Source organism: Hordeum vulgare, chromosome 7H (assembly GCF_904849725.1).
Source record: "Hordeum vulgare subsp. vulgare chromosome 7H, MorexV3_pseudomolecules_assembly, whole genome shotgun sequence".
NCBI lineage: Eukaryota > Viridiplantae > Streptophyta > Magnoliopsida > Poales > Poaceae > Hordeum > Hordeum vulgare.
In genome coordinates this window covers 515,589,847-515,601,523 of record NC_058524.1, presented here as the reverse complement: position 1 = coordinate 515,601,523, position 11,677 = coordinate 515,589,847, and positions in this window count along the sequence as shown.

Sequence of the window (11,677 nt, the reverse complement as noted above, 5' to 3'; positions counted from 1 at the left end):
TCCTCACATTCTGACACGCTTGAGGAACTCTATCGAGACGGAGCAAACCGGAAACAAACATCAACACAGATATTCACCACACGATGCACAACATGATGCACAACCTAATATGATGCATGAACAGTTCAATGATGCAAGGGATGGCATGGCAATTCACCTCACGCAAACACTACACATTAAGTGAAGCTCGATATGCAACGGGTTGCATATCGACGAAACTCCATGATTAATTATGTAATTCACTCCCGATTATTTACCCGGCAATATTAAACGTTGTTAACATGGCAAGGGGTGAGCGATGAACCTACATGACAACCTAGTCGACAGCACGTCGGACTTAGAACGGAGCTACGACACAAGAACATGCAACACAAGACTTATATGCCATGAATGCGTCATGCATGCAAGTTCAACCACGGCAAGAAGGGAGAGTAGCAGGTGTCGCCACGGCGAGCGAGAGGGAACCATGGCGTCAAATCGGAAACGATGCCATGGCAACGTTCCTATCCCGATACTCAACGGGCAATCGTGCCAACGTATAGGAAGCGTGCGGGAACGGTAAATAAAGATGGGGTGATCCCGGTTACCGGGTTCCCATGTGTCGAGGGCGCGACAAAAGAGAGACAATGTTCTACGGGCAACATATACAGGCGCAAACATACGGTTCATCTCATACATCACAACATTACGGTCACGACAACATCTCAACGGTATACCTTCGACGCATGCAAACGGAGGGGTTCGGGTCGTAGCGGACCAACGGACGTCGTGGAAGTCGTGGTCGTCGAGGAACTCGGGTCTCGTCGACGGTAGTCGTACTCGGCGTCGTGGTTCTCGGGTCTTCGGCGTCGGTTGTTGATCACGTCTCCGTCGATGTTCGGGGTTCGTCGAGGACGACGTGGTGCTCGTCGAATTCGTCGATTCCACGGCGGCGGGGATGGAGCACGCGATGACGGCAAGCGGCAGCACAAGCTCGCAACATCTAGCAGCCCCGGCGGAATAGCAACATAGCACGCTATGGCAGCTAGCAAAAGAAGTTAACCTACAGCAAGAGAAACTCACATCAACAACTACTTCAACCGGCCAGCAGCAGCATCTGCAAAACGGCAGCAACAGCAAGCACTAGCAACTTCAGCCGACGACACCTATGGCAGCAGCAACGCAGTAACCAACAACATCTACTCAGGCTTCAGCTGGTAGCAACGGCAACAGGCGCAGCGACAGGCAAGCAAGCACCAGCTCGGCACAACAACAGCTAGCAGGGAAACACATCTACAACCGACATCAGCTCACCAATCGACAGCAAGAGCAGCAGCTTGGCAACGGCTGCGAGCACATGCAGCTACACATGCATCGGCAGCAGCAACGACACGCAAGGCAGCAACAACAACAGCAACAGCTAGGGCAGCAGCAGCATACTAGCAGGCACAACAACTAGCAGGCGATAGCCACGGCAGCAAGAGCAACAGCATGAGCTCGACAAGAGCTACAGCAGCACAACAAAGGCAACAGAACGGCAGCAACATGCAGGCTCGACAACATGCATGCTCGAGAGGGACGAGGCCGCGGCACGGCGAGGAACGGCGGCCCAGGCGTGGAACGGCGACGAGCTGCTGGCGGGCGGCGGCACCTCGAGCCACGGCAGAGGCATGGGCGGCGACCTGGGAACGCGGGGCACGGGCGACGGGGAGAGGGAGGCCGCGGCGCGCTGGGAGACGGCGAGGCGGCGACCTGGAGGCGGGGGTTGGCGGTGACCTGGGCCGAGCATGGCGGCGGGGATGCGTGCTCGGTGCGCAGGGGCCTACAGCGAGGCGGCGCGGCGTGGGAGACCAGGGGCGAACGACCAGCTGAGGCCGGTGATGCGGGGCTGCTAGCACGGGCAGGGGCTCGGGGTAGGAGAGGAACAGAGGGAGAGGGAGATGGCGCTGGGAGGAGAAGGGGATCGGGTGAGGCCATGGCGAATTCGGGACAGAGGGAGCTCGAGCCTGGGGAGGGGATGACGGCGCTAGGAGGGGAAAATGGGGACGAGGGGGCTCCCTAGGGCAGGGGGGACTGTTGGGCATTGGGCCGGCTTGCCTGGTGATGGGCTCCTCCTCTCTTTCCTTTATTTGTTTTTTTTTCTCTTAAAAAAACAAAAACCACAACAAAAGGTAAAAGGTTTTTTAACAAAATAGAAAAATGCTTTTGGCTCCCTTTTAAAGAAAATATACCCCAACTATAAATATAGATTGGGCATTTTAAAAGTATAAGATGAAACCCTTTTGAAGAAATAAATAAAACCTTTTTTACAAAAGAATAAAATCAAACCCCTTTGAAGAATTAAATAAAACCCCTTTATTTAAAAAAATTAAAATAATAGCCTTTTAAAAGAGAAAATAAAATGGGAGGGTTTTAAGATAAAAAAAACGGAGAAATAAAATAAAAACCTAAGGGTTGCCCCCACATTTAACAAAAGGGTTTTAGAAGAAGATGAATCTTTTGACGGGGTTAAAACGGAAATGTTAGCAAACCGTACAACAAATAAAAGAGCGGTGAGAAGGTTTTAGGTCCGCGGTGCAACAGGGTTTAGCGGTGGCTCTCGCGCACCCTCTCTCAACGCTCCAAATAAAACAACGCCACTGACAAGGCACTAACACCCAACAACACGGCAACAAGCAACACCGAGAAAACACGGTTGACATGATGCCATGCCTGATGCGATGATGCAAACTACATGACGATGCAACGAATAAAAATAGTCACACGACGGAAACGGAAAGGAAAGGGGAATCTTCTGGAACGCCGGCATCGGGCTGTCACAGCAAGCTCCAGCGCTCCATCTATGGGCTGGTGCAAGTATCTCGGAGTTGGAACATTCGCTTTAATGAGGTGATTAAAGCGTTTGGGTTCATACAGGTTTACGGAGAAGCCTGTCTGTACAAGAAAGTGAGTGGGAGCTCTGTAGCTTTCCTCATACTGTATGTGGATGACATATTATTGATGGGGAATGATATAGAGATGTTGGAGAGCATAAAGGCCTATTTGAACAAGAGTTTCTCAATGAAGGACCTTGGAGAAGCTGCATACATATTAGGCATCAAGATCTATAGAGATAGACCGAGACGCCTCATAGGTCTTTCGCAAAGTACGTACCTTGACAAGATATGGAAGAAGTTCAATATGGAAAACTCGAAGAAAGGGTTCTTGCCAGTTTTGCAAGGTATGAGATTGAGTAAGACTCAGTCGCTGACCACGGCAGCAGATAGAGAGAAGATGAGTTCTGTCCCCTCCGCTTCAGCCGTGGGCTCTCTTATGTATGCCATGCTGTGTACCAGACCTGATATAAACCTTGCCATAAGTTTGGTAGGGAGGTACCAAAGTGATCCTAGTATGGAACACTGGACAGCGGTCAAGAATATCCTTAAGTACCTGAAAAGGACTAAGGAAATGTTTCTCGTTTATGGAGGTGACGAAGAGCTCGTCGTAAAGGGTTACGCCGACGCCTGCTTCGACACAGATCCGGATGACTCTAAGTCACAGAACAAATACGTATATGTTTTGAATGGTGGGGCAGTGAGCTGGTGCAGCAACAAGCAAGAAGTCGTGGCAACGTCTACATGTGAAGCAGAGTACATAGCTGCTTCAGAAGCGGCTCATGAAGGAATTTGGATGAAGGAGCTCATCACCGACCTTGGAGTGGTTCCAAGCGCGTCGGGTCCAATGACACTCTTCTGTGATAACACTGGGGCCATTGCCAGTGCCAAGGAGCCCAGGTTTCACCGAAAGACCAAGCACATCAAACACCGCTACAACTCCATCCAGGACCATGTCCAGAGTGGAGTAATAGATATTTGTAAAGTACACACGGATCTGAATATTGCAGACCCGTTGACTAAACCTCTTTCACGAGCAAAACATGATCAACCCCATAATGCTAGGGTGTTAGATACATCACAATGTAACTAGATTATTGACTCTAGTGCAAGTGAGAGACTGTTGGAAATATGCCTTAGAGGCAATAATAAAATGGTTATTATCATATTTCCTTGTTCATGATAATCGTCTATTGTTCATGCTATAATTCTATTAACAGGAAACAGTAATACATGTGTGAATAAATAGATCACAATGTGTCCCTAGCAAGCCTCTAGTTGGCTAGCTCGTTAGTCAATAGATGATCATGGTTTCCTCGTCATGGGCATTAGATGTCATTGATAATGGGATCAGATCATTGGGAGAATGATGTGATGGACAAGACCCAATCCTAAGCATAGCACTAGATCGTATTGTTCGTATGCTAAAGCTTCTCTAATCTCAAGTGTCTTTTCCTTCGACCGTGAGATTGTGCAACTCCCGGATACCGTAGGAGTGCTTTGGGTGTATCAAACGTCACAACGTAACTGTGTGACTATAAAGGTGCACTACGGGTACCTCCAAAAGTATCTGTTGGGTTGGCACGAAACGAGATCGGGATTTGTCACTCCGTGTGACGGAGAGGTATCTCTGGGCCCACTCGGTAGAACATCATCATGAGCTCAATGTCACTAAGGAGTTAGTCACACGATGACGTGCTACGGAACGAGTAAAGAGACTTACCGGTAACGAGATTGAACAAGGTATAGGTATACCGACGATCGAATCTCGGGCAAGTTCTATACCGACAGACACAGGGAATTGTATACGGGATTGATTGAATCCTTGACATCGTGGTTTATCCAATGAGATCATCGTGGAGCAAGTGGGAGCCACCATGGGTATCCAGACCCCGCTGATGGTTATTGGCCGGAGAGGTGTCTCGGTCATGTCTACCTGTCTCCCGAACCCGTAGGGTCTACACACTTAAGGTTCGATGACGCTAGGGTTATAGGGAATTGTTATATGAGGTTATCGAAAGTTGTTCGGAGTCCTGGATGAGATCGTGGATGTCACGAGGAGCTCCGGAATGGTCCGAAGGTAAAGATTGATATATAGGACGGATGGTTTCGGACACCGGAAGTGTTTCGGGCATCACCGATAACGTACCGGGACCATCGGGACCACCGGAGGTGGCCTCGGGGGTCCACCGAAAGGGGGCAACGACCCCGGGAGGCTAGATGGGCCAAGTGGGGGAGGGAACCAGCCCCTAGGTGGGCTGGTGCGCCCCCACTCAGCCCATGGCATAGGAAGAGGGGAGAGGGGGGGGGGGGGGGAACCCTAGCACAGGTGGGCCTAAGGCCCACGAGAGGGGTGCGCCACCCTTCCTCCCCCTTGGCCGCCGCACCTTTCCCCATCTAGGGCTGCCGCCGCCCCCAGGAGGGGGAAACCCTCAAGGGGGCGCAGCCCCTCCCTCCCCTATATATAGTGGGCACTTCTGGCCATTGGGGAACAGACTTTTCCTTCTCCCTCGGCGCAGCCCTTCCCTTCTTTCTCCTCCTTTCTGCCGGTGCTTGGCGAAGCCCTGCCGGGAGACCTCGTCTCTCCATTGACATCACGCCGTCATGCTGCTGGAGTTCTTCCCCAACCTCTCCCTCCTCCTTGCTGGATCAAGGTGGGGGAGACGTCACCGGGCTGCATGTGTGTTGAACGCGGAGGTGCCGTAGTTCGACACTAGATCGGAATTACACTGCGATCTGAATCGCCGCGAGTACGACTCCATCAACCGCGTTCTAGTAACGCTTCCGCTTAGCGATCTTCAAAGGTATGAAGATGCACTCACCCCTCTCTCGTTGCTGGTCTCTCCATAGGAAGATCTGAATATGCGTAGAATTTTTTTGAATTTATGCTACGTTTCCCAACAAGTAGATGGTGTTATTAGACGTCGTGTACCTGAACATGAACAGGGACAGATCCTACAGAAGTGTCACTCCGAGGCCTACGGAGGACACCATGCGGGAGATAGAACTGCACACAAGGTATTGCAATCAGGTTTCTATTGGCCCACTCTCTTCAAGGATGCCCGTAAGTTTGTCTTGTCTTGTGACGAATGTCAAAGAATAGGTAATATTATCAAACGTCAGGAAATGCCTATGAACTATTCACTTGTCATTGAACCATTTGATGTCTGGGGCTTTTATTATATGGGACCTTTTCCAAAATCCAACGGTTATACTCATATCCTAGTTGCTGTTGGTTACGTCACTAAGTGGGTAGAAGCTATCCCCACTAGTAGTGCTGATCACATAACCTCTATCAGGATGCTTAAAGAGGTTATCTTCCCTAGATTTTGAGTCCCTAGATATCTAATGCCGACGGTGGTTCACATTTCATTCATGGTGCTTTCCGTTAAACGCTTGCTAAGTATGATGTCAACCATAGAATTGCATTTCCCTATCACCCTCAGTCCAGTGGTCAAGTAGAGCTAAGAAATAGAGAGATTATACTAATTCTGCAAAAGAGTGTCAACAGGTCTAGAAAGAATTGGTCTAAGAAGCTCGATGATGCACTGTGGGCTTATAGAACTACTTATAAGAATCCCATGGGCATGTCTCCATACAAAATGGTGTACGGTAAAGCATGTCATTTACCTCTTGAGCTAGAGCATAAAGCTTATTGGGCAATCAAAGAGCACAACTTTGATTTCAAACTTGCCGGTGAGAAGAGGTTATTTGATATTAGCTCGCTTGATGAATGGAGAACTCACGCATTTGAGAATGCCAAGTTGTTAAAAGAGAAGGTTAAGAGGTGGCATGATAAGAGGATACAAAAGCGTGAGTTCAATGTAGGTGATTATGTCTTGCTATATAACTCTCGTTTAAGATTCTTTGCACGCAAGCTTCTCTCTAAATGGGAAGGTCCCTATGTTGTTGAGGAAGTATATCGTTCCGATGCTATCAAGATCAACAACACAGAAGGTAATTGTCCGAGAGTTGTAAATGGGCAGAGAATCAAGCATTTTTATCTCAGGTACTCCCATAAATGTTGAAAGCAATATCATCAGTACCATACCTCCGGAAGAATACCTAAGGGACATTTATCGACCTCTTTCAGACTCCGAAAACGAAGAGGTATGTGATTCGGTAAGGAAACAGAGTCCAAAACTTTCCCAATAGGAAATTTTCTCCGTTTTGGAATATTTGAAAAAAATACAAAAATTGGAAGTAGTTCGGAAAGTGCGCGAGGAGGCGACAAGCCTGCACGGCGCGGGCCCTCCCCTGGCCGCGCAGTGAGGGCTTGTGGCCACCTCGTGCGCCTCCCGGACTACGTTTTCATGCAGGGTACTCCTTCTGGTGTAGAAAAGAATCATTATATATACTCCCGTTTGGTCTGACCTCTGCATCACGCAGATTTCCTCTGTTTTTCGTTTCGAGTCTGTTTCTGTTGCAGATCTAGATCGCTATGACTTCAACAAAAGCTCCAAAGGACAAGATCTTCAAGAAGGTCATCAATCCCTACCTCACGGGAGTGCTGCAACACCCTCAATCTATCGAGATGCGTGAGGGGATGTTGCACATCCATGATGTTGAGGGGCCCAAGAAGACCGGAAGCGTGGAGACGAGGCTCGAAGCAATGGACCAACAAGTCTTCCAGTGCCAAGGGTTGGTGGAGCATGGACTCAACACCAACCACATGATGATCACGGAGTTCACCAGCAAGCACAGGATTGATGCCAATGACATTGGGAAGCACCTCTCTAGGCTCTATGACAGAATTGATCAACTCCAGGCCCAGATCTATGACCTGCAGAACCAAAACTGTGAGTATGAGTATAGATTTAAATCAATACGGTTGGCTGCAGATTTGAGGATTCCGGAGGCTCGTTCATCTTTCCATGACGGAGCACATATGCCTTGGAAGGCGGAGGATCCAGCCCATGTTGCAACAACTCCACCACCATCACCACCAAAGGAAGACAACTGAGCATTGGTATGGGCAATCCCCTTGGCTTGTGCCAAGCTTGGGGGAGTTGCCCCGGTATCATATCACCATCACATCTTTTGCCTTTACCTTTGTTTTACTTTTCATTTTCAGTTTTCTCTTTCTCTAGTAGATTAAAAGCCTTAGTGTTTTAGTCTTGAGTTTTGCTTTGTGTCACCGTCGATGTATTAGAGCTCGTGAGCCATATAATAAAGAGTGTCTTAGTTGAAGGGCTTTGCCTCTTGCCATGATCAAAAGAGTGAGAATAGAACAAAAGCATGAAAAACCATGTAATGATCATATGGGAAGTGATGGCTTCACATATAAAAAGAATGAGGATTGAAACTTGTTGAGGGTAGGCAAACGTAGACCTTGGTCATTGTTGCAATTAATAGGAAGTGATAAAGAAGGAGAGGTTCACATATAAATATATCATCTCTGACACCATCTATGATTGTGAACACTCACTAAACTATTGCATGCCTAGATGTAGATGTTGGACAAGGAAGATAACATAATGAATTGTGTTTGCTTGGCTCCGAACAATGTTATATGATTAGAGATCCCTTAGCATGTGACGATTGCTTCCACCTCATATTAGCCAAACCTCCCGCACTAAATAGAGATACTACTTGTGCATCCATAAACCGTCAACCCAGTTTTGCCATGAGTGTCCACCACACCTACCTACGGATTGAATAAGATCCCTAAAGTAAGTTATCATCGCTGCAAGCAATAAAAATTACTCTCTAATATGTATGATCTATTAGTGTGTGGAAAATAAGCTTTGTACGAACCTGTGATGAGGAAGACATAAAAGCGACAGACTGCATAATGAAGTTCTTTATCATAGGGGGCAATATAAAGTGATGTTCCTCCGCACTAAGAGGACACGCATCCAAACCTCAAGAGTGCATGACAACCTCTGCTTCCCTCTGCGAAGGGCCTATCTTGTACCTTTGCTTTTTCCCCTTGAAAGAGTCATGGTGATCTTCACCAATTCCTTATTTCGCCTTTATCTTGGCTAACGTCATATGCTTGGGAAAGATCTATATTCATATGTCAACTTGGAGGTAAGTATTCATGAATTATTATTGTTGACATTACCCTTGAGGTAAGCAGTTGGGAGGCAAAACTATAAGCCCCTATCTTTCTCTGTGTCCAGCTGAAACTTTGATCTCATGAGTACCACGTGAGTTGTAGCAATTGTAGAGATAGAAAAAATGATTGAGTATGTGGATTTGCTTTACAAGCTCTTATTTGACTCTTTCTGATGTTGTGATAAATTGAAATTGCTTCAATGACTAAAGGCTATCGGTTGTTACTTCTCGGTAAGGTTCTTGATCCATGCTTTACTTTGTGAAGGAATTATCACTTTAGCATGAGAGATTATATGTTGGTATTGCTGTTCTGATCATGATCATGATGCATGCATGTTCGTATCTTGTTTTGTCGACACCTCTCTCCCTAAACATGTGGACATATTTATTGAGCTAGGCTTTCGCTTGAGGACAAGTGAGGTCTAAGCTTGGGGGAGTTGATACGTCCATTTTGCATCATGTTTTCATGTTGATATTTATCGCTTCTTGGGCTGTTATTTCACTTCACGATACAATTCTGATGCCTTTTCTCTCTTATTTTGCAACGTTTACATGAAGAGGGAGAATGCCGGCAGCTGGAATTATGGCCTGAAAGTGCAGCAAGTTTGAGATACCTATTCTGCGCAACTCCAAACGCCGTAAAAATCAACGAGGATTTTTTTTCTAGATTTATAAAAAATACTAGGCCGAAGAAGCGCCAGAGGGGCGCCAGAGTATGGCCACAAGCCTGCACGGCGCGGCCACCCCCGAGGCCGCGCCATGAGGGCTTGTGGGCACCCTGCTGGCCCACTTGCCCCCTGTTCTGCTATATGAAGGGTTTCGTCTGGAAAAAAAATCAAGGAGGAGCTTTTTCGTGGTTTCGCCGCCGCCACGAGGTGGAACTTGAGCAGAACCAATCAAGAGCTCCGGCAGGACGATCCTGTCGTGGAAACTTCCCTCCCGGAGGGGGATATCATCGCCGTCGTCATCACCAACACTCCTCTCATCGGAGGGGACTCATAACCATCAACATCTTCATCAACACCATCTCATGTCCAAACCCTAGTTCATCACTTGTAACCAATCTCCGTCTTGCGACTCCGATTGGTACTTGTAAGGTTGCTAGTAGTGTTGATTACTACTTGTAGTTGATGCTAGTTGGATTACTTGGTGGAAGAGTTTATGTTCAGTTCCTTGATGCTACTCATTACCTCTATGGTCATGAATATGATTATGCTTTGTGAGTAGTTACTTTTGTTCCTGAGGACATGTGATAAGTCATGCTAATAGTAGTCATGTGAATTTGGTATTCATTCGGTAATTTGATGTGTTGTATGTTGTTTTTCCTCTAGTGGTGTTATGTGAACGTCGACTACATAACACTTCACCATTATTTGGGCCTAGAGGAAGGCATTGGGAAGTAGTAAGTAGATGATGGGTTGCTAGAGTGACAGAAGCTTAAACCCTAGTTTATGCGTTGCTTCGTAAGGGGCTGATTTGGATCCACTAGTTTAATGCTATGGTAAGACTTTGTCTTAATTCTTCTTTCGTAGTTGCGGATGCTTGCAAGATGGGTTAATCATAAGTGGGATGCTTGTCGAAGTAAGGGCGATACCCAAGCGTCGGTCCACCCACATATCAAACTATCAAAGTAACGAACGCGAATCATATGAACATGATGAAAACTAGCATGACAGAAATTCCCGTGTATCCTCGCGAGCGTTTTTCCTCCTATAAGACTTTGTCCAAGCTTGTACCTTGGTACAAAAGGGATTGGGCCACTTTGCTGCACCGTTGCTACTTTTGTTACTTGTTGCTTGCGACGAATCATCTCACCACACAATCACTTGTTACCGACAATTTCAGTGTCTGCAGATTTTACCTTGCTGAAAACCACTTGTCAGATCCTTCTGCTCCTCGTTGGGTTCGACACTCTTACTTATCGAAAGGACTAGATTGATCCCCTATTGTTGTGGGTCATCAGGGGCCCAGCCCTCTGAGCCGGACGCTTCTGCACCGGTGGACCTGGAGACGATCCGTGACTCCCCCAGGGCTGAGGCGGCGCCTGACGCGCACGAACTGATCCTGGACGCGCCAGACGCGGCCCCTCATGCGCTAGAGGTGACCATGGATGCGCCGGATGCGGCCCATCTACCTCCCGTCGAGGGGGCCGCACCAGCACCTGGAGCCGGTGCCATCGTCGTCCCCCACCACCGTCCAGCTGCGCCGGGAGCTGGTGGCCGGGTTGGGAGCGGGCCCATGAAGTCATGGCGGGCGGCCAATTCGGCACGCGCGCGACTGCCCGCCGGCACCGCGCTCACTGGTGTCTCGGAGCTGGTGTCGCTGTTTTCCAGCAGCCGGTCCAAGGTGGAGCAGTCGGCCCGCGTGGTGGCCAGTGATTTGGAGCGCCTGGAGGAGCGCACCAGGGTAAGTGCCTCATCTTGGTCTTGAATTTTTTCCTTTTATTCCTCTTGCTTCAGTGGCGGCGCGACATCGCACCCACTGGGTGTATCCCCTGAGAATCGGGTCGGCCGATCATCGGCTGGGCCGAATCTCTTTGGGCCTCTTTTCTTGTTTTGCTTCTTTAGTGGGGGCGCGCTAGCGCACCCACTGGGTGTAGCCCCTGAGAATCGGGCTGGTTATGACTTAACCAGGCCGAATCTTACTCCTGCTTCTTCTTTGCTTTATGCAGGATATTTATGATTCCCAGGTGCAGGCTTACAACAAGCTGCGGGTTCAGCACCAGGCGGCCGATGGCCAGGTTCCCGGGCTCCAAGCCCGGCTGG